The sequence below is a fragment of the Chiloscyllium punctatum genome, chromosome 37, assembly GCF_047496795.1.
Source record: "Chiloscyllium punctatum isolate Juve2018m chromosome 37, sChiPun1.3, whole genome shotgun sequence".
Taxonomy (NCBI): Eukaryota; Metazoa; Chordata; class Chondrichthyes; order Orectolobiformes; family Hemiscylliidae; genus Chiloscyllium; species Chiloscyllium punctatum.
The window spans coordinates 41510511-41532642 of record NC_092775.1 but is presented as its reverse complement, the minus strand read 5'-3'; the positions used below and the strand labels follow the sequence as shown (position 1 = coordinate 41532642).

The following is a 22132-nucleotide window of genomic DNA, read 5'->3' as shown; positions in this document are numbered from 1 at the left end:
CATTCCTTCATACTGCCACTGATTCCTTAGCTATTGCATTACTATTTTTTAGCTGTCTCAATGTTGTCACACATTAATTCAACTATGCTGTTTTATTTCTTCCCACTGGGCTTTGTAATCACTTGGTAGAAGAGGACTTGGAAAATCCAACCAACTGTTGAGGCTTCAAAATAAAAATAGAAGCATCTGACCCTTCAGCTAATATTTCTGATTCAGATTTGAGCAACCTGAGTATTCATATGCTTCTTTGTCCTACAAAATATCTTCCAGTCTATTGCTAGCCTGTTCCATATCACGATCAACTCTCTACAGCTCCCTCCCTAACACGAACTTAGGCTTGACTACATACATCAGCTATAGTAAAATGGCAATCTAGTGTCCACGGCTCATTAGTTAAATTTAAATGAAGACCAACCTTGAAAACATTTTGCATGCCCTGATTCTAGCCCAAATGGGCACACATCATGGGCACACATCTGATGTTCTGCTCATTTTGCCTGAAGTTAAAAGACCCCTCACCGCATTATTAAATACTATTAAAATAGATCACAAATATGAACTGGACCTCCTGTGGAGCTGTGGTAGTATCCCTACCTCAGGGCCAAAAGGTTTGGGTTTACATCCCACCTACCACAGGAGTGTCTTATGATGTTTGAATAGATTGATTAGAAAGAATTTCTTAGATCACAGATACGAGCATTCTTCTATAAAAACTAACATATTAAACTAAGAAATAATGTGCTTTTAAGAACGATGGGAAGATGATGGGAAAAGATTAAAAGAAGAATGATAGAAGATGTAAGCAGCACTTTGATGAAGATGGAATCTTAATCCAGACTGTCTCGAAACTGAGAATTAAGCTCAAAATTAATTGACATTTTAAAGTTAGTGTTGAAGTCTCCACCTAATGGTGACAAGTAATACTTCCTGTCATAGTTTCTGTGAACAGTACAACTATGGAGCAAAGTATCTAGAAAATGCACATAAAAATTAAAGTGGTTGAAGATGATGAAATACCTTGCATAGTATCAATGCATGTTATAATTATATATTATCTAAATACACAGAAATTGTTTAGTGAATACAAATCAAATAAACGGAATCATTGTTAATTTTCTTCTTTGTGCAATTCCGCAAGAATTCTGCAATAAACATAACCAACAAAACCTTGCCATCACATTTATCAAAAAAAAAATTACAGGTCACATCTTTTAAGACAGAGGTGAGGAGATTTTCTTCTCTCAGAGGGCTGTGTATGTCTTTGGAATGCTACCTCAAAAGGCAATAGAAGTTAGGACATAGAGTCATAGAGATGTACAGCATGGAAACAAACTCTTCGTTGCCCAACCCAATCTAGGCCCATTCAGATGCCTTTGAAATTTTGCAATTGTACTAGCCACAATCACTTTCTCTGGCAGCTCATTCCATACACGTATCGCCCTCTGCATGAAAACGTTGCCCCTTAGGTCTCCTTTATCTCTTTTCCCTCTCACCCTAAGCCTACATCCTCTAGTTCTGGACTCCCCAACCCCAAGGCAAAAAACTTTGTCTATTTATCCTATCCATGGCCCTCATGATTTTTATAAACCTCTATAAGGTTACCCCTCAGCTTATAGAGTCATAGAGATGTACAGCATGGAAACAGACCCTTCGGTCCAACCCGTCCATGGCGACCAGATATCCCAACCCAATCTAGTCCCACCTGCCAGCACCTGGCCCATATCCCTCCAAACCCTTCCTATTCATATACCCATCCAAATGCCTCTTAAATGTTGCAATTGTACCAGCCTCCAGCACTTCCTCTGGCAGCTCATTCTGTATACGTACCACCCTCTGTGTGAAAAAATTGCCCCTTAGGTCTCTTTTATATCTTTCCCCTCTCACCCTAAACCTATGCCCTCTAGTTCTGGACTCCCAAACCCCAGGGAAATGATTTTGCCTATTTACCCGATCCATGTCCCTCATAATTTTGTAAAACCTCTATAAGGTCACACCTCAGCCTCCGATGCTCCAGGGAAAATAGCCCTAGCCTGTTCTCCCTATAGCCTAAATCCTCCAACCCTGGCAACATCCTTTCAAATCTTTTTTGAACCCTTTCAAGTTTCACGACATCTTTCTGATACGAAGGAGACCAGAATTGCACACAACATTCCAACAGTGGCCTAACCAATGTCCTGTACAGCTGCAACATGACCTCACAACTCCTCTACTCAATACTCTGACCAATAAAGGAAAGCATACCAAACGCCTTCTTCACTATCCTATCTACCTGCGACTCCACTTTCAAGGAGCTATGAACCTGCACTCCAAGGTCTCTTTGTTCAGCAACACTCCCTAGGACCTTACCATTAAGTGTATAAGTCCTGCTAAGATTTGCTTTCCCTAAATGCAGCACCTCGCATTTATCTGAATTAAACTTCATCTGCCTCTTCTCAGCCCATTGGCCCATCTGGTCCAGATCCTGTTGTAATCGGAGGTAACCCTCTTCGCTGTCCACTACACCTCCAATTTTGGTGTCATCTGCAAACTTACTAACTGTACCTCTCATGCTTGCATCCAGCACCAATCCTTGTGGCACTCCACTGGTCACAGGCCTCCAGTATGAAAAACAACCCTCCACCACCACCCTCTGTCTTCTACTTTTGAGCCAGTTCTATATCCAAATGGCTAGTTCTCCCTATATTCCATGAGATCTAACCTTGCTAATAAGTCTCCCATGGGGAACCTCGCTGAACACCTTACTGAAGTCCATATAGATCACATCTGCCGCTCTGCCCTCATCAATCATCTTTGTTACTTTTTCAAAAAACTCAATCAAGTTTGTGAAACTTGATTTCCCACGCACAAAGCTATGTTGACTATCCCTAATCAATCCTTGCCTTTCCAAATACACGTACATCCTGTCCCTCAGGATTCTCTCCAACAACTTGCCCACCACCAAGGTCAGGCTCACTGATCTTTCGTTCCCTGGCTTGTCTTTACCACCCTTCTTAAATGGTTCTAATGCTCCAGGGAAAACAGCCACAGCCTATTCAATCTCTCCCTATAGCTCAAATCCTCCAACCCTGGCAACATCCTTGTAAATCTTTTCTGAACCCTTTCAAGCTTCACAGCATCTTTACGATAGGAAGGAGACCAGAATTGCACGCAATATTCCAAAAGTGGCTTAACCAATGTCCTGTACAATCACAACATGACCTTCCAACTCCTGTACTAAATACTCTGACCAATAAAGGAAAGCATACAAAGTGCCTTCTTCACTATCCTATCTTCCTGTGACTCCACTTTCAAGGAGCTATGAACCTGTACTCCAAGGTCTCTTTGCTCAGCAACACTCCCTCAGACCTTACCATTAAGTGGATAAGTCCTGCTAAGATTTGGTTTCCCAAAAGGCAGCCCCTCGCATTTATCCAAATTAAGCTCCATTTGCCACTTCTCATCCCATTGGCCCATCTGATCAAGATCCCGTAGTCATTAAATATTTTAAGACCGAGGTGAATAAATTCTTGTTAGGTTGGGGAATCAAGGATTTTTGGTGGCAAAACAAAATATATATTTTGGAACACAAACAGATTAGCCATGATCATATCAAATTGTGAAGCAGGCTTGAAGCACCAAATGGTCTAACATTTGTCATCTAATGATACAAGCAAAAGTAATCTAGTCACCATTATGCCTTCCCTCGTGCCTGTCTTGTGGAGGTGATTGCCGGTCCTGTACAGTGCTACTCTAGTAGCTGTCACCTGTCTGGTGAAAGGCTACATACGTCACTAGTGAGGCTGCAGACGATCCTGCAGGATGCAGTCAAGCAGCACTGCACTGGTCCAGCTTCAGATAGTCATCCCAGAATGCTGCCAGCTGGGTGTTATCTGGAAGGCAACTGTAAGGCAATTGGTGCAGTGGCAATAGTGGAATCACAGAACAAAATCTTACAGGTCTCGACCGAAGTAAAACAGTGCCTTCCTAGTTCCAGACTCACCCTCAAGAGGAAAGATACTTTCCACATTCGCTTTGTCAAGGATCTTTAATCAAGTCACTCTTCATGCTTTTAAACTCCACTGGAAACAAAGCCAAAAAGTCCAGGCTATCCCTACATGGCAACCCACTCATTCCAGGTGTCAATTGAGGAACATTGTCTGAATGGCCTTCAACTAATTTACATCTTTCTCAAATAAAAGCAAAATTACACAGAGCATTTGAGATATGTGCTCACCAATGTCATGTTAATTAAAGCATAACACCCTCACTTTTATGTTCAAATCTCTCACAATATAGGAGAGCATCCCATTAGATCTTTTTGATCATATGTGTACCTGCATGTGACTCATGCTTCAGAATACCTAACTCACTCCACACCTCCTAATTCTACAGTCATTTTCCATTTAAGTAATACTCTGCTTTTTTATCCTTCCTGTCAAGTCACCAGATTTATATCCACTCACTCAGCCTATCTTATCTACACTTGTCTGCAACTTCCTTATGTCTTCTTCACAAAATACTTTCCTCCCTACTTTGGCTTCATTTAGCTACCATGTCTTCATTGCTCTAATCTAAGCCATTGAAGTAAATTGCAAAATGTTGAGGCTCCTCACAGGTCCCTACAGTACTCTACTTGTCAGAACCGCCAATCAGATAAGGACCAAATTACTCCTTGGTTCCTATCTGCCAGTGATGCTATGATATTGCCACCGACACCATGTGCTTTTGTTTTCCACAATACCCTTTGATGTGTCATTTTAAGGGTCTTCTGGAAATCCAAGTATGGCGTATCCACAGGTTCCCCTTCATCCATGGTGCATGTTACTCCTTCAAAGAGTTCTAATAAATAGTAACAAATGGTTTCTCTTTGATGAAGCTATGCTGAAGCACAAGGTAAAACACTGCTGACATTGGCGCTAGGTCAGAAAGTCTAAATAAGAAATAGACAAGCAGGGCAAAGTTCTTCAGGAAACAAATGAACTCAACTCATTTAAAGGCTATACCTTCAGGAGAAATTGGAAGGCATTGATCTCCCTCGAGCCTGGAAGTGAGACCAAGAATAATTACTACTGCAACATACATAAACAAACTGCTGGAGAAACTCAGCAAGTCTGACCATCTGTGGAGAGAGCATGTAATGTTTCAGATCCCAGTGATCCTTCTTCAGAACTGAACCAAACAAACTGAAGAAGGGTCACTGGATTGAAATCATTAACTTTGTTTTCTCTCACTGATGCCACCAGACCTGTTACTCCAGCACGTTCAATTTTTGTGTGTTTAAGGTCTCCAATGTCTGCAGTTCTTTGTTTTACTTAATGATTGTGTGCAGATTTGGTCTTCTTATCCGAGGAAGGATGTTCTGGCTATGAAGAGAATGCAACGAAGTTTTACCAAACTGAATCCTGGGAAGACAGGAGTGATTTATGAAGACAGATCAGCTCAGTTAGCAAAATACTCATTGGAGTTTAAAAGAATGAGTGGGGGAACTCACAGAAACCTATAGAATTCGAACAGGACTGGACAAAGGAAGAATGTTCCCGAAGACCAGGGGGGCCAGAACCATGGGTCAGTTTAATAATACGTGGTAGGCTATTTAGAACTGAGATCTGAAGAAGTGTTTTCACCCAGAGAGTAGTCAGCTGGATATGGATATGCAAACAATGGTGTAACAAATAATGTTTCTCTGACATCAGCAAAGTAGGGAACAGCAATAGTGAGCATAGAGCGAAACCTAATGGAGTAAGAAAAAGACACTGTACTGGAGAGTTCTATTCGGCAACACATTAATTTCTAATTGTAAGTAAAGTGTTACAGTACTGAATAGAATAGAGAGCCTTCAATAGGATAGGATGAATTAGGAATGCTAGGGATTAAGATTATGGCAGCCTTGTAAAATGGAATGGACATGAAGAGTGTAGACACCCAACAGCCAGAGAACTGAGAAAATATAAAACATTTCTGTGTGCTCTCGAAGCACACTAATGGAAACAACATTCCCTGATGTAAGTAGGATAGATTCTTTGAAGGGGCATTCACTGGCCTTGACAACTTTAACGGCCATTGAAATTCTTGTGGGACCACTGCCAGATCTCAAGACATGACTCCAGGCATTGACCTTCTGACCATCTGCTCACATTCCCCTTTGCCAGTTTGTTTTAAGAGCTTCTTGGTCCTGTGGAAACATGACTTCTGTCGTTCCATCAACCTCCAGCAATAAGGGTCTGGCATTGGATCCATGATCCAATGAACTCTCTCTTTGCTCTGGTGCTCCATTTGTCCAGTTCCTACTTGTTGAGTGTCAATGCAGGTAGCAAAAAGCAGCCCCTCTTCCTCCAAGTGCAGCAGACTTAAAGGTGGCAGACTGTCTTGATGAGTGATGTGCTATCAGTGCAACCTGCTGAAATCTAGGACATTAGAGCATGATCTTAGTGTAAAGGGTCGTACATATAAGACAGATAGGAGGAGAAATTTCTTCTGAGAGTAGTGAATTTGTGAAATATTCCCCATATCAGGTTGTAGAGATTGGTCATTAAATATTTGAGGCCGAGATAGGCTTTTAATTAGTCAGGGAACTGAGGATTCTGGGAAAAAAGGTAGGAAATTGGAATTTAGGTTGTTATCAGATCAACCATAGGCCTATGTCTTATAGTCTTGTGGAATTTTAGCAATTCTTTGAGGTTTAAATAATAACTATAATACTCATTGCTACCAAAATATCATACTTGTGATCAATGTGATTGTGTTAAAGGAATTCAAAAATGTCATCATTATCATGCATTTCTAATGCTTTGCAATCTCTCACATAAAATGGACACGGAGTCATGTGCGGTCATCTCCCTCCAAAAAAGGATATCATTTTGGATACTGTTGGGAGAGTTGGCTCACCAGGGGAAGGCAGCAGCAGCCAGGTTTGTGGCATGCTGCACAGGAGGGCAGGAAACAGAGTGGCAAGCCGAGTGATAGAGGATTCAGTTGTAAGGGGAATAGATAGGTGTTTCTCTGGCTGCAAATGAGTATGCAAGATGGTACACTGCCTCTCTGGTACAAGGGTCAAGTATGTCTCCGAGTGGCTGTAGGACATTCTGGAGGGACACGGGGAACAGCCAACTGTGTTGGTGCAAATAGGCACCAGTAATCTAAGGGGAAGAATGGAATGAGGTCCTACAAGCTGAATTTAGGAAATTAGGAGTTAAACTAAAAAGTAGTACCTCAAAAAGCAATAATTCCGGGATTGCTACCACTGCCACATGCTAATCTGAGTAGGAGTTGCAGGATAGCTAAGGTGTATACGTGGCTCCAAGGGTGGTGCAAGAGGGAGGGATTCAAATTCCTGGTACATTGGAACTGATTCTAGGGGAGAGATAGGACCAGTACAAACTGGATGGTCTGCACCTGGGCAATTTGGTGGCTCAGTGGTTAGCACTGCTGCCTCACAGTAGAAGGGACCTAGGTTCAATTCCAGCCTTGGCTGGCTGTCTGTGTGGAGTTTGCACATTCTCCTCGTGTCTGCGTAGATTTCCTCTGGGTGCTCTGGCTTCCTCCCACAATCCAAAGTTGTGCAGGTTAGGTGAATTGGCCAAGTTACATTTCCCATAGTCTTCAGGGATGTGTAGGTCAGTCCATTAGTCAGGGGAAATGTAGAGTAAAGGGTAGGGGAATGGGTCTGGTGGGACACTGTTCAGTGTGGACTTTGTGGGCCAAATGACCAATTTACACATTGTAGGGATTCTAGGATTCTAAATCCCCTGCTAGGCATTCTGGCAGGCAGTATTACAGACCCTGATCAGGACAACATTATGGTCATTTTAATAAGCAAGCAGCACTAATGACCCCCACAATACTCTCCCTTCAGACTCACTCTTAATGCTAGCACTTTACTTCCTTTGGTTCTTTGACCAAAGTATCACTCCCAGTTTCTCCTCTTTCTCTCCATAGATCATGCCTGATTTTTACCTGCTTTCATCTCCTTTACTGTAATGCACAGTCAACTCCTTTCATTTCAAGTTAGTTGCAAGACAGCTCAATTCTAAAAAAGCAAATTGTATAAAATTGCCTAGTTCTGAACAGTTTCTGAACCATTCCACTAAGGGGCACTATAGGCTTTATATAAAATGTATGAGCTACTAGATCCCTTGTAATCAATTTGAACTTCGTTTTACTCAGTTCAGACTGTCTTGTAGAATTATCTCTGCATAGTTTCAAAGAAACTGGATGTTATGTCCGTCCTGTGTAAAAGTAGAAAAACAGTTCCCTTAATTAAAGCGTTGTATCAAAAGTTTGTGTAAGTTTCAAACGAAATATTCAATAAGCATTAATAACTGAAAAGTTTTATTTGGTTTCAAAATTCAGATTGTAAACACAACATCAAAGTACTGTAATTGCAGTATGTGTTCAGTTCTTATATTTGATGCTGGATGTTGCAAAATTAAGCCAATGCCATGAAACACATGACAATTTAATTAATACCAGATCATACCTGAAATATAATTATAATTTACATTTATGCAAATTGGTCTTGGACATGCAATATTGCACAGACAGAAATATAACTCAGGAACATACTCCCAGTTCATGAATGAAGTGGCCTTGGGTTAAAAAGTTGGAAAAAGTCACATGTGATGGCCAGCGAGAAGCTGCTTGACAGAGAGAAAAATAAATGCCTTTTTACAATCAAGTGTTGGATGGCATGACGACAACCTTACGAATGAGCTGTGAGAGGTTCATCTGCATGCACTATTCTGCATTAATATCTCTCATTAGCTAATTTCACCTGACTGACATTCTCCCACCCAGTGGATAGAAATTAGATGATGACAAAAGTCGAAATGAAAAGTCAAGACGAAAGTCAAAACCATTTCCTGGTGACCCCAACTTGCCTTTTGCTGATCCATTCTTCCTGCTGGGACAGCTGACACCAACATCTTCGAGCACACTCCATAAGCGGCAACAACATGCACTCTGTCCATAGACCTTTGCATCTGACATGTACTAGCCTCACCACATCATCTTGGCATGTCTTCAAGCCACTTACTGTATGGTTCTACATTGTAATGCTGCACTTTGTAGCACGCTGGAACCTTTCATTGGAATACTGCTGTATGGACAACTGCCCAGCTCACAGGTTTGACTATAGTGCACCTCAGGACTGCTTATTTGCTCACTTAGTTCTCTACTTTGATGCTCAGAGGATTCCTGCCATACCTTTCCTCCCTTAGCCACACGTTCAAAGCTCACAGTACATCTGTGTTCCTGTGCTGCTTAGTGCAAACACAAAGCCAGGCAATTCAAGAAGTAATCATCAGTCAAGTGGGGTGGACATGTTGCTATACAACACTGTGCTATATCAATCTCACATCTACATAATGCAAGAGCAATATATATGGCAAAAACACAGTATGGGCTTCAACAAAGTGACCATACCTCAAAATATAAAGGAAGTAATCCAAGACAAGTCAAAGAAGGCCACCATTAGACAAGTCACAATAATTCAGTTGGGAGCTGCACATAGATCAGTCAGGTGTCTGGTCAGTCATCAGTAGGACATCCATCCAAGTCTGTCAGGAGAATGGGCCACAGTCAGCCCTTCAACCAGTGAAATGAAAGTCAAGGGGTTATCAGGTGACATTGCTGAGTTGGGGAAATTGGGGAACTCAATGCTGGTGGTTAAAGCCAGCAACCCGAGATGCAGAGGGAACATGGATGATGATGGGGGAGTTTTGAAATATTGAAAGGGAGACAACAGGGCATGAGAGGACTTGGAGTATTGTGGGGAGGAGTTATTGATGGTCATCACTTCCATGACCTACACAAAAAGATTATGGATCACAGTAGTGAATATGACTAAACTGTATGGCTGGGGTTCGGAGAACTCTCCTATTCCTGCTTCATTTTGGGGATAATGCCTTACAAGGATGGATACTGTGAGGCAAGGTTTACCCTCTGCAACCACAGCTGATGACTCAATTATGAATCCCCTGACTGAGGCCAGTACATCTCATTATTTCACCTTTGCCATGGTGGAGCAGACAACAGGCCCCCTGAAGGTGAGGTTCTGTTGTTTGGTTCAGGTTTGGGGACTTTACAGTATAGTCCTGACAGAGTGTACCACATAATTCTAGTGCACCTTGCTCTGCACAACTGGAGCAGGCAAAGCAGGGATGTGATGGATGCTGAAGAGTTGGGAGAATGGGAGCTATCTTCTAAGGGAGGAGCTGAGGACATTGAGCAGGAGGAACATCACCTTCTGCATGACAGAGTGCAGCAGCATTGAGTGCTACAAACCAGACAGGACCTATTTGACACCCAGTTCCAGTAAATGAGAGCTGTGTACAGAGATCATTCATTGACTGTGAATTTGTTGTTGCTCAAAATTCCGCTTCTGTTTTGAGAGACAAATTCAGCTTCTGTTAGTTTTTTTGTTCACCATAATGTTGCTGTATAGGAGTGAATGCTTTGAAGGTTTTCCAGCATGTGGTTGGCAATGCTACCTCACAGCACCAGGAATCCGGGTTCGATTCCAGTCTCAGTTGACTGTCTGTTTGGAGTTTGCACATTTTCTTTGTGTCTCCATGGGTTTCTGCCAAGTGTTCCAGTTTCCTCTCAGTCCAAATATGTGCAAGTTAGGTGAATCAGTCATGAGAAATTGCCCCAGGTGTCCAGTGATGGGCAGGATAGGTAGATTAGCCATGGTAAATGTGGGTTTTGGGGATAAGGCGAAGGATGGGTCCAGGTGAGATGCTCTTCAGTGAGTCAGTGCCAACTCAATGGGCTGAATGGCTACTTCTGCATTGCAGGGGTTTTATGATTAAGTGATGGTGGTCCAATATTAAATGATGATAAGATCCTGGGTGACACTGGGCATTGGGGGAAGGGTAGCATGGACTTAGACAGGCTTGTAAACTCGGATGGAATTTAGGACAGACAAGCTATGTGGCTCAGTGCTGAAACAGTGATGGGTGTACAAATGTGCATTTGCATGTGCAAGGAAGGGTCAACTGTGCCAGTTTTGTGTCCTGAGAGACATTGGTTTGTGATTGCTGTCCAACTAAGCGCACGATGAAGAACAACAATGGACTGCCAATGCTGACTGGTGGCATGGCTGGTCTTAAAAGATGGTGTCGATGCCAGGATTCCAGACAGTAGTGACAATGTCTGCCTCTGGAAAGTGGGAGAAGAAGAAGTGGAACATTATAGTGGCAAGTTACATAGGTACTTGGGCGAATTTGGGATGATAGCACAAGAAAACTCTCTAGGCATCACGGAGAGAAACTTCCATGAAACTTGCTAAAATTGACATTTTGCCAATTTTTGTAAAGATTCAACTCTCAGGAGTATGTTTTGATGATCTATCGACAGACTAGCTGACAGTTTGGCATTTATGTCTGGATACCATTTAATCACGGTTCAGGATGAAACTGAAATTCAAAATTTCCTGAACAGTCTAACTTACTAGATGGGACTATTTAGACTAATTTTCCATGATTATAATCTTAGTGGATACATGAGTGTGTTTGGAAGTAAAGATAAACTCTGAATATACTTACAGACACAAGTTAGGACAAACTGAGCACCATATTCTTGGGTCAGCCTGCAACACATGGATCATAGTTGTTAGTAGTCTGTAAGAAAATGTAGAATAGTTAGCATTTGACAATCAATCCGTCAGCTATTTTCAAAGTGGTATCATTTCAATGGGTGGAGTCCTTACATTGTGTTGTATTGCAGCAGACTGAAGTGCATGTTTTATTTGGATTGCACTCAAATGCAGGTATGATCAATTGCAGTATCATGAAGCAATAGGAAATTATGATAGTAATTAAAAGCAATTATAACAGTTTGGATTGTTTACTTGTGAGAAATATATTTATTATCTCTTTATTCTCTTTAAGTTATAACCTGTTTTGTAAACAGCTAGTGTTACTTCCATGTCTATACAATTCTGTCAGTATTCATAGATTGATAAAGTTGTCAGTATTTACAGGTTACCAAGGAGCTGCCTGGCATTTATGGGAATTAACCAGGAGATATTTGCTTTTCTTTTAACAAAAGTTCTCTGCAAAACTTCAATTACCAATGATTCAATAAATCTAATAGTAAACAAAAGCCCTGATGAATTGAGCTTTCTTCCAACAAGTGAATTTTAACATTAAAGACAATTGACCAGATAAATATGCAATAATTCTCCATGATAATTTTAAATCTGTGCCTATGATAAATTTGCAGTTGTCTTTTTAAATAAATGAAACCCATTTAGCATAACAACTCATTGACTGAGTCATCAATTTGTTTTCCTGTAATTCAAGGGTCAAAACAAATGATGAACCTCACAATGTTTTAAAACAGAAAAGCTTACACAAACTGCTTAGAATATCCTGTTTTAACAAATAGAGCTTAAACCATTGATACTAATCCAAAGAAACAAATACTCTCTTAAATCCTACTATTAAATAAAATAATTCTAAAGGCCATACAATGGGTCAACTTATAATGAACTACTGACTGAGGAAAAGTGAGGAGGATTTGAAGATTTAAGATTGCTGTGAATAGAATCCTGCAACTCTTACAACTTTACTTCTGATATAATTTATTTCTATTCTTATAGCTAAATGGAAGAATTAATAGGATGCAAACACAGCACAGAATTTCTGAATATAATTTAAAAGAAAATCTTGGTCATTTCAAAAATAAAATTTTTGCAGTGTCCTTAATTCCTTTGCAATTTTAAGTTCTGAGTTGGACAATGCCTTAAATATCAATGTGAATACCTCCATGCACTGCATCTATCTTTTTTAGTTAAGTCTGCATTGTGTCAAGTTTTTTGGAGTGTTTTATGCACAAGGCCTAATGAGATCTCTTGCCATACTTTGCCAAACTTGCCACGTTATCTACCCTGCCCCTAAGTTTTCTATTCTGACCCTATCTTATGCACCATCCCCAGAATAACTCATTACTCAGCATACATCCACTGGAACTCCAGCAACCCTTGCACCCACTCCATCTTTGGAAGCCTGCTCTGCACCTGGACAAGTGTTGATAAATTTGCATTACCCTTTGCAAGCAAAATTATGGCACAACAGCGACAGGGCCATGATGCCCATGGCACATAGCTGTCATGGTTCCTCCCTTCTTTCATGATCATTGCTGTTTAACCACCACACCGTACACTTCACTGTCCATAGTTATATTCTGTCTGAACACTCTCAGACAGTTGTATCCTGTTCTCAGTGCCCACTGGAGGTGAGGAGATGGACATGGGGCAAGTCAAGGCTAGTCACGGGTGCTGCGATCATTCAGTCAGGTCCTAAGAGAGTGAGCACTGAGACAGCAACCAAGCAACCCTCAGATGCAGCCCTAAACCAATCTATGTGGTGGGTGCCTGCCCGCACATGCAGTGTCCCTGCAACATTGGATAGAAGCTTGTCTATCTGGCAGAATGCAGAGAGTGGGGATAAAGGGGTCTCTCTCAGAATGGCAGCTGGTGAGGAGTGGTGTTCACCAAGGCTCAGTACTGGGACCACAACTTTCCACTTTATACATTAATGATCTTGATGAGGGCATTCTGGCTAAGCTTGCAGACAATACAAAGAGATGTAGAGGGACAGGTAGCATTGAGGAGGTAGGGATGCTGCAGAAGGATTTAAGACAGGTGAGGAGAGTGGGCAAAGAAGTGGCAGATGAAGTACAATGTTGAAAAATGTGAGATCATTTTGGTAGGAAGAATAGAAGCATAGACTATTCTCTATATGCAGAGAAAATTCAGAAGTCCGAAGTGTAAAGAGACTTGGGAGTTCTAGTCCAGAATTCTCTCAAGGTAATCTTGCAGGTTGAGTCAGTAGTTAGGAAGACAAATGCAATGATGGCATTTATTTTGAAAGGACTTGAATATAAAAGCAGGGATATGCCTCGGAGGCTCTATAAGGCTCTGGTCAGACTACATTTGGAATATTGTGCGCAGTTTTGAGCCCCACATCTCAGGAAGGGTGTACTGGCCCTAGAAGAGGTTCACAAGAATGGTCCCAGAAATGAAAAGCTTAATGTATGAGGAATGCTTGAGGACTCTGGGTTCATACTTGATGGAGTTTAGAAGGATGGAGGGGTATCTAATTGATACTTATATAATACTGAATGGTCTGGACAGTGTAGATGTTGGGAAGTTGTTTCCATTGGTGGGAGACACTAGTACCTGAGGGCATAGCCTGAAAGTAAAGAGAAGACCTTTTAGAATGGAGATAAGGAGAAACCTCTTTATCCAGAGAGTGGTGAATCGATGGAATTTATTGCCACAGAAGGCTTTGGAGGCCAGGTCAGTGAGTATTTTTAAGACTGAGATAGATAGGTTCTTGAATATCAAGGGATCAAGGGTTACAGGGCAAAAGCTGGAGAATGGGGTTGAGAAACTATCCAGCTATAATTGAATGGTGAATGAGACTCGATGGGCTGAATGACCTAATTTCTGCTCCTATATTTTATGTTCTTATGCAGCAGCTTTTTATGATAGTTGCTGGTGCGCTCCACAATGTGAGTCTGTGTTTTGTGAATAGCCTGCAAGTGCATCACAGAAGTGCCAGGAGGTCATGATGGGTTAGCAGATGCCAGATCCCAATGCCATGGTCAAAGGTATATGAGGTTGGAGACCATGGATTGTGCCTTGAGATGTTGTTTGGTCATATTCAAAAATTGAAGCACCCCAGAAACATCTCTGTGTAAGGCATCAAGCATAGTAATATTAATCCCAATATATACACCAGGGGGCTTTTTCCATGTCATCCAAATAAAGAGACATTTCCTTACCCAGCAGTAAATTCTTCATTCTATTTGTGCTAAGTATATTGTACAGCATTTTTTCTTTGCAATTGTTTGAAATTTATGATTTATTATACCATTTTTCCAATCATTACTACTTATCATATCATCCCTTCATAATCTTGTAAATTCAAATTTGTCACTAAAGTCCAGTTGCAGCAATAGGCTTCTGAATTCACACGTTTCTCTCCACAGCTATAAAGACACACTGCTGGTAACATCATAGTCAATATTCACCATACCTTTGGATTTATTTTTAAAGCTTTCATATACTCATATCCAAAAAACCTTTGGCTTGAATAAATGTCTTTTTTAAAACCTTACCATTGTCTTTTATGGTCATATTTATTAATCCTTTAGTGGTCTGTGTACCCAAATATCACAATTCTTTTGCTCTTCTACTTTACTTAAATTCTTCCCAGTTAATGCTTACATCTCTATGACTCTATAAGCTCCATGTCCTTCTCCTAACTGTGGTTCCAATGTATTAATTGATTAGATTAGATTCGCTACAGTGTGGAAACAGGCACTTCAGCCCCACATTTCCACACCGACCCTTCGAAGAGTAACCCACCCACACCCATTTCCCGCTGATTGTTTTGGGATTCTGTTTTCTGTTAACATGAGCCTACCGCCTGTCTGCTCAATTCTGGCAGTCATGAATGGCAAAGCTCCATCTCTCAGAATCTTCATCCCAGTTTTCCATCCAACCCAATTTAAGGTCATCAATAAATTTCAATATTGTTCTTTCAATTCCAAATCCTGGATCATTTTGTCATTTACATAAATAATTTGGATGTGAGCATAAGAGGTACAGTTAGTAAGTTTGCAGATGACACCAAAATTGGAGGTGTAGTGGACAGCGAAGAGGGTTACCTCAGATTACAACAGGATCTGGACCAGATGGGCCAATGTGGTGAGAAGTGGCAGATGGAGTTTAATTCAGATAAATGCGAGGTGCTGCATTTTGGGAAAGCAAATCTTAGCAGGACCTATGCACTTAATGGTCAGGTCCGAGGGAATGTTGCTGAACAAACAGGCCTTGGAGTACAGCTTCATAGCTCCTTGAAAGTGGAATCACAGGTGATAGGATAGTGAAGAAGGCATTTGGTATGCTTTCCTTTATTGGACAGAGTATTGAGTGCAGGATTCTGGATTAGTGGTGCTGGAAGAGCAAAGCAGTTCAAAATCGATGTTTCGGGCAAAAGCCCTTCATCAGGAATAAAGGCAGTGAGCCTGAAGCGTGGAGAGATAAGCTAGAGGAGGGTGGGGGTGGGGAGAAAGTAGCATAGAGTACAATGGGGGAGGGGATGAAGGTGATAGGTCAGGGAGGAGAGGGTGGAGTGGATAGGTGGAAAAGGAGATGGGCAGGTAGGACAAGTCATGGGGACAGTGCTGAGCTGGAAGTTTAGAACTAGGGTGAGGTGGGGGAAGGGGAAATGAGGAAACTGTTGAAGTCCACATTGATGCCCTGGGGTTGAAGTGTTCCAAGGCGGAAGATGAGGCGTTCTTCCTCCAGGCGTCTGGTGGTGAGGGAGCGGCGGTGAAGGGGGCCCAGGACCTCCACGTCCTCGGCAGTGTGGGAGGGGGAGTTGAAATGTTGGGGCACGGGGCGGTGTGGTTGATTGATGTGGGTGTCCCGGAGATGTTCCCTAAAGCGCTCTGCTAGGAGGTGCCCAGTCTCCCCAATGTAGAGGAGACCGCATCGGGAGCAACGGATACAATAAATGATATTAGTGGATGTGCAAGTAAAACTTTGATGGATGTGGAAGGCTCCCTTAGGGCCTTGGATAGAGGTGAGGGAGGAGGTTTGGGTGCAGGTTTTACAGTTCCTGCGGTGGCAGGGGAAAGTGCCAGGATTGGAGGGTGGGTTGTAGGGGGGCGTGGACCTGACCAGGTAGTCACGGAGGGAACGGTCTTTGCGGAAGGAAATATATCCCTGGTGGTGGGGTCTGTTTGGAAGTGGCGGAAATGTCGGCAGATGATTTGGTTTATGCGAAGGTTGGTAGGGTAGAAGATGAGCACCAGGGGTGTTCTGTCCTTGTTACGGTTGGAGGGGTGGGGTCTGAGGGCGGAGGTGCGGGATGTAGATGAGATGAGTTGGAGGGAATCTTTAACCACGTGGGAAGGGAAATTGTGGTCTCTAAAGAAGGAGGCCATCTGGTGTGTTCTGTGGTGGAACTGGTCCTCCTGGGAGCAGATCCGGCGGAGGCAGAGGAATTGGGAATACGGGATGACATTTTTGCAAGAGGTAGGGTGGGAAGAGGTGTAATCCAGGTAGCTGTGGGAGTCGGTGGGTTTGTAAAAAATGTCAGTGTCAAGTCAGTCGTCATTAATGGAGATGGAGAGGCCCAGGAAGGGGAGGGAGGTGTCAGAGATGGTCCAGGTAAATTTAAGGTCAGGGTGGAATGTGTGGTGAAGTTGATGAATTGCTTAACCTCCTCGCGGGAGCACGAGGTGGCGCCAATGCAGTCATCAATGTGGCGGAGGAAGAGGTGGGGAGTGGTGTTGGTGTAATTACGGAAGATCAACTGCTCTACGTAGCCAACAAAGAGACAGGCATAGCTGGGGCCCATACATGTGCCCATGGCTACCCCTTTGGTCTGGAGGAAGTGGGAGGATTCAAAGGAGAAATTGTTAAGGGTGAGGACCAGTTTGGCCAAACGAATGAGAGTGTCAGTGGAAGGGTACTGTTGGGGACGTCTGGAGGGGAAAAAAAACGGAGGGCTTGGAGGCCCTGGTCATGGCGGATGGAGGTGTAGAGGGATTGGATATCCGTGGTGAAGAGGAGGCGTTGGGGGCCAGGGAAACGAAAGTCGTGGAAGAGATGGAGGGCGTGGGTGGGGTCTCGAACGTATGTGGGGAGTTCCTGGACTAGGGGGGATAGGACAGTGTCGAGGTAGGTAGAGATGAGTTCAGTGGGGCAGGAGCATGCTGAGACAATGGGTCGGCCAGGGTGGTCAGGCTTGTGGATCTTGGGAAGGAGGTAGAACCGGGCAGTGTGGGGTTCCCGGACTATGAGGTTGGAAGCTGTGGGTGGGAGATCTCCTGAGGTGAAGAGGTTCTTTATGGTCTGGGAGATGATGGTTTGGTGATGTGGGGTGGGGTCATGGTTGAGGGGGCAGTAGGAAGAGGTGTCCTCGAGTTGACATTTGGCTTCAGCGGTGTAGAGGTCAGTGCGCCAGACGACCACTGTGCCCCCTTTATCTGCTGGCTTGATGGTGAGGTTGGGATTGGAGCAGAGGGATTGGAGGGCTGCGCGTTGTGAGGGTGAGAGGTTGGAGTGGGGGAGGGAGGTAGACAGGTTGAGGCGGTTAATGTCCCGGCGGCAGTTGGAAATGAAGAGGTCGAGGGCAGGTAATAGGCCAGCGCGGGGTGTCCAGGTGGATGCAGTGTGTTGGAGGTGGGCGAAGGGGTCCTCGGAAGGTGGGCAGGAGTCCTGATTGTGAAAGTAAGCTCTGAGGCGGAGGCGGCAGAAGAAGTGTTCGACGTCACGGCGTGTATTAAATTCATTGATGCATGGACGGAGGGGGATGAAGGTGAGTCCTTTGCTGAGGACTGATCATTCGTCCTCAGTGAGGGGGAGGTCTGAGGGGATGGTGAAAACTCGGCAGGGCTGGGAGCTGGGATCTGGTGTGGGTGGGGAGCTGGGAGTGGGGGCGGAACCTGTAACTGGAGTGGGTGTTATGGTGGGGGGAATGAGGGTGGAGACATGAGCAGGGGTAGTGTTCCCCTCGGGGTTCTGGGGGGTGGGGATAGTGACATTGGGGTCTGTGGGGGGCATGTCAGCAGAATGCAGGTGAGTGGCGCTGGTGGGGGCGGAAGTGGTGGTGACCACGGCAGAAGGGGTGGCGGAAGTCACTGAGCATGTGGCATCAGCGATGATGTGAAGGGCAGAAGTGATGTCAGGTGTGATGCATGAGGAATTGTGAGGGGTAGAAGTGGTTGTGGGAGTGGCCATGATGGGGGCGGAAGTGACTTCATCAATCAGCGTAGGGGTGGTAGCTGCATCAGCCGCATGGCTAATGGTGGAATAGGTTCCGAGGCCAGGGGAATCTTCTGGAATGCTTGAGGAGCACTGGTTATGGAGGTGGGTGGATAAAAGTTTGTTGTACTTACAGTTTTTGATGTTTGAGATGGAATTGAAATACTGTTTGTTGAGAATACGAATTCTCCTGAGGATGTAGTACAGAGTGGGTCCTTTGCAATTCTGAGAGAGTGTGGCCCTCAGCTGAGGCAGGGCTGACTGTAGAGAGGTTCGGTGCCGGCGCATTGCGGCAAGCGTGGAGCGGAGGATCTTGAAGGAGAACTGTTGCTGGTGTTTTTGAATCTGTAGTCTGTACTGTTTGTCCTGTTTGGGTCCGAACTCTGCTGGTTTAAAGGTAGTCCGGAGTCCGTGTGGGATGAGTTGGAGACAGGCACTGAGGAAGCAAATGTGGCTGTGGTAGCGAGTTTGTTTCACGACATGGTTGAAGAGCTTCAGGGCAGAGGAAATGACCTGGGAGTTGCAGTGGGAGAGGGACTCCCTGAGATGCTTGTAGAGAGAGGAGGAAAACTTCTTCAAGGCAGGCATCCTTGCAAGAGGATTCGCAGTAGGGTTAAAATCAACGAGGTAAAAACAATGACTGCAGATGCTGGAAACCAGATTCTGTCCAAGGCCCTAAAGGAGCCTTCCACATCCATCAAAGGTTTACTTGCACATCCACTAATATCATTTATTGTATCCATTGCTCCCAATGTGGTCTCCTCTACATTGGGGAGACTGGGCGCCTCCTAGCAGAGCGCTTTAGGAAACATCTCCGGGACACCCACACCAATCAACCACACCGCCCCGTGGCCCAACATTTCAACTCCCCCTCCCACACTGCCGAGGACGTGGAGGCCCTGGGCCCCCTTCACCGCCGCTCCCTCACCACCAGACGCCTGGAGGAAGAACGCCTCATCTTCTGCCTCGGAACACTTCAACCCCAGGGCATCAATGTGGACTTCAACAGTTTCCTCATTTCCCCTTCCCCCACCTCACCCTAGTTCTAAACTTCCAGCTCAACACTGTCCCCATGACTTGTCCGGACTTGTCCTACCTGCCCATCTCCTTTTCAACCTATCCACTCCACCCTCTCCTCCCTGACCTATCACCTTCATCCCCTCCCCCACTCACCCATTGTACTCTATGCTACTTTCTCCCCACCCCCACCCTCCTCTAGCTTATCTCTCCACGCTTCAGGCTCACTGCCTTTATTCCTGATGAAGGGCTTTTGCCCGAAACGTCGATTTCGAAGCTACTTGGATGTTGCCTGAACTGCTGTGCTCTTCCAGCACTAATCCAGAATCTGGTTTCCAGCATCTGCAGTCATTGTTTTTACCTTATTGAGTGCAGGAGTTGTGAGGTCATGTTGCGGCTGTACAGGACATTGGTTAGGCCACTGTTGGAATATTGCGTGCAATTCTGGTCTCCTTCCTATCAAAAAGATGTTGTGAAACTTGGAAGGGTTCAGAAAAGGTTTACATGGATGTTGCCTGGGTTGGAGGATCTGAGCTACAGGGAGAGGCTGAACAGACTGGGGCTGTTTTCCCTGGAGTGGAAGCTGAGGGGTGACCTTATGGAGGTTTACAAAATTATGAGGGGCATGGATAGGATAAATAGACAAAGTCTTTTCCCTGGGGTTGGGGAGTCCAGAACTAGAGGCAAAGGTCTAGGGGGAGAGGGGAAAGATATAAAAGAGACCTAAGGGGCAACTCTTTCACACAGAGGGTGGTACGTGTATGGAATAAGCTGCCAGAGGATGTGGTAGAGGCTGGTACAATTGTAACATTTAAGAGGCATTTGGTGGGTATATGAATAGGAAGGGTTTGGAGGGATATGGGCCGGGTGCTGGGAAGTGGGACTAGATTGGGTTGGGATAACTGGTCGGCATGGATGGGTTGGACCGAAGGGTCGGTTTCCATGCTGTACATCTCTATGACTATTTAGTCACATGATAAATATAGAGTGGTCCAACCTATATTCTTGTATAATAGTAATTCTTAGAATGTTACATTCTACAATCCAATCATGTTTATATCTATGCAGCCATATTTCCTTTAATTCCTTTTGAAATTGCCTGTTCTGTACATGTTTCCCATGGACTTGTATGGTACAGTAGCAATGCAGGTCAGTAAGTCTATAAAAGGAAAGCCAATTGCTGAGATTCATTTTGAGAACAGAATCAACTGAAAACCAGAAAACTTACATTCAGTTTCTGTAGAGCTTTGTTTTTGCATCAAATGGGTCTGGACTCCATATTCTGTAAATGATATTTAATAAGGTGAAAAAAAGACTCTCAAGAATAATACCAGTACTAGAAAACACACTTAGGAGAAAAAAGCTAAACAGAACCAGAATATTGTGAGTATACATGCAGCACAGAGACTGCAGGGGGGTCAAGGTATCACCAGTAGTTTCTCATGACCAATTAGAAATGTGTCACACCTCATGGATGAATAAAGAATGGAGTCAGTGAAGGTCTTCGACATTAGGGAAGGCTATAATAGATAGACACCTCCGCCACTTCCTCTGGCAGCTCATTCCATACATGCACCACCCTCTGGCCCTTAAGTCATTCCCCTCTCACCTTAGACTTGTGCTCTCTAGTTTTGGACTCCCCCACCCCATGCGGTCAGCCCTCTCCAACACTCCAGGCAAAACCACCCCAGACTATTCAGCCTTTCTCTATCGCTCAAGATTACCAACCCTGGCAACATCATTATAAATCTTTTCTGAACCCTTTCAAGTTTTACAACATTCTTCCAATTGGAGAGAGATCAGAACTGCACACAATATTCTGTAAGTGGCTTAACCAGTGTCCTTTACAGCTGTAACATGACCTCCTAACTCTTATATTCAATGCACTGACCAAGCTTACCAAACACTTTCTTCACTATCCGGTCTACTTGGGACTCCACTTTCAAGGAACTATGAACTTGCACACTCCAAGCTCTTTTTGTTCAGCAACACTCCACAGGACCATACCATTAAGTGTATAAGTTTACCTTTCCAAAATGAAGCACCTCACATTTATCTGCCACTCCTTGGCCTATTGGCCCATCTGATCAAGATCCTGTTGTAATCTGAGGTAACCTTCTTTGCAGTCCACTATACCTCTAATTTTGGTGTCATCTGCAAAGCTCCTAATCATACTCCTATGTTCACATCCAAATCATTTATATAAATGACAAAAAGTAGTGAACCCAGCATTGATCCTTGGGGCACACAGCGGTTACATACCACTAGTCGGAAAAGCAATCCTCCAACTTCTGTCTTCTACCTTCAAGACAGTTCATTATCCAAATGTTTGCTCTTCCTGTATGCTAC

The 22132-nt window shown here is 43.9% G+C and overlaps 1 long non-coding RNA gene across 1 annotated transcript in view; it reads right to left on the bottom strand.

Annotated features, from left to right (window-relative positions):
- The window catches only part of LOC140463039 (uncharacterized), a 140297-nt gene that overhangs the window by 2830 nt on the left and 115335 nt on the right, over positions 1-22132 (bottom strand). The window contains exons 2-3 of the long non-coding RNA XR_011954583.1: positions 21012-21065; positions 11523-11566 (exon numbers count right to left, since the gene is read on the bottom strand). This is a non-coding gene — a long non-coding RNA (uncharacterized lncRNA). The remainder of the gene's footprint in view (positions 1-11522; positions 11567-21011; positions 21066-22132) is intronic.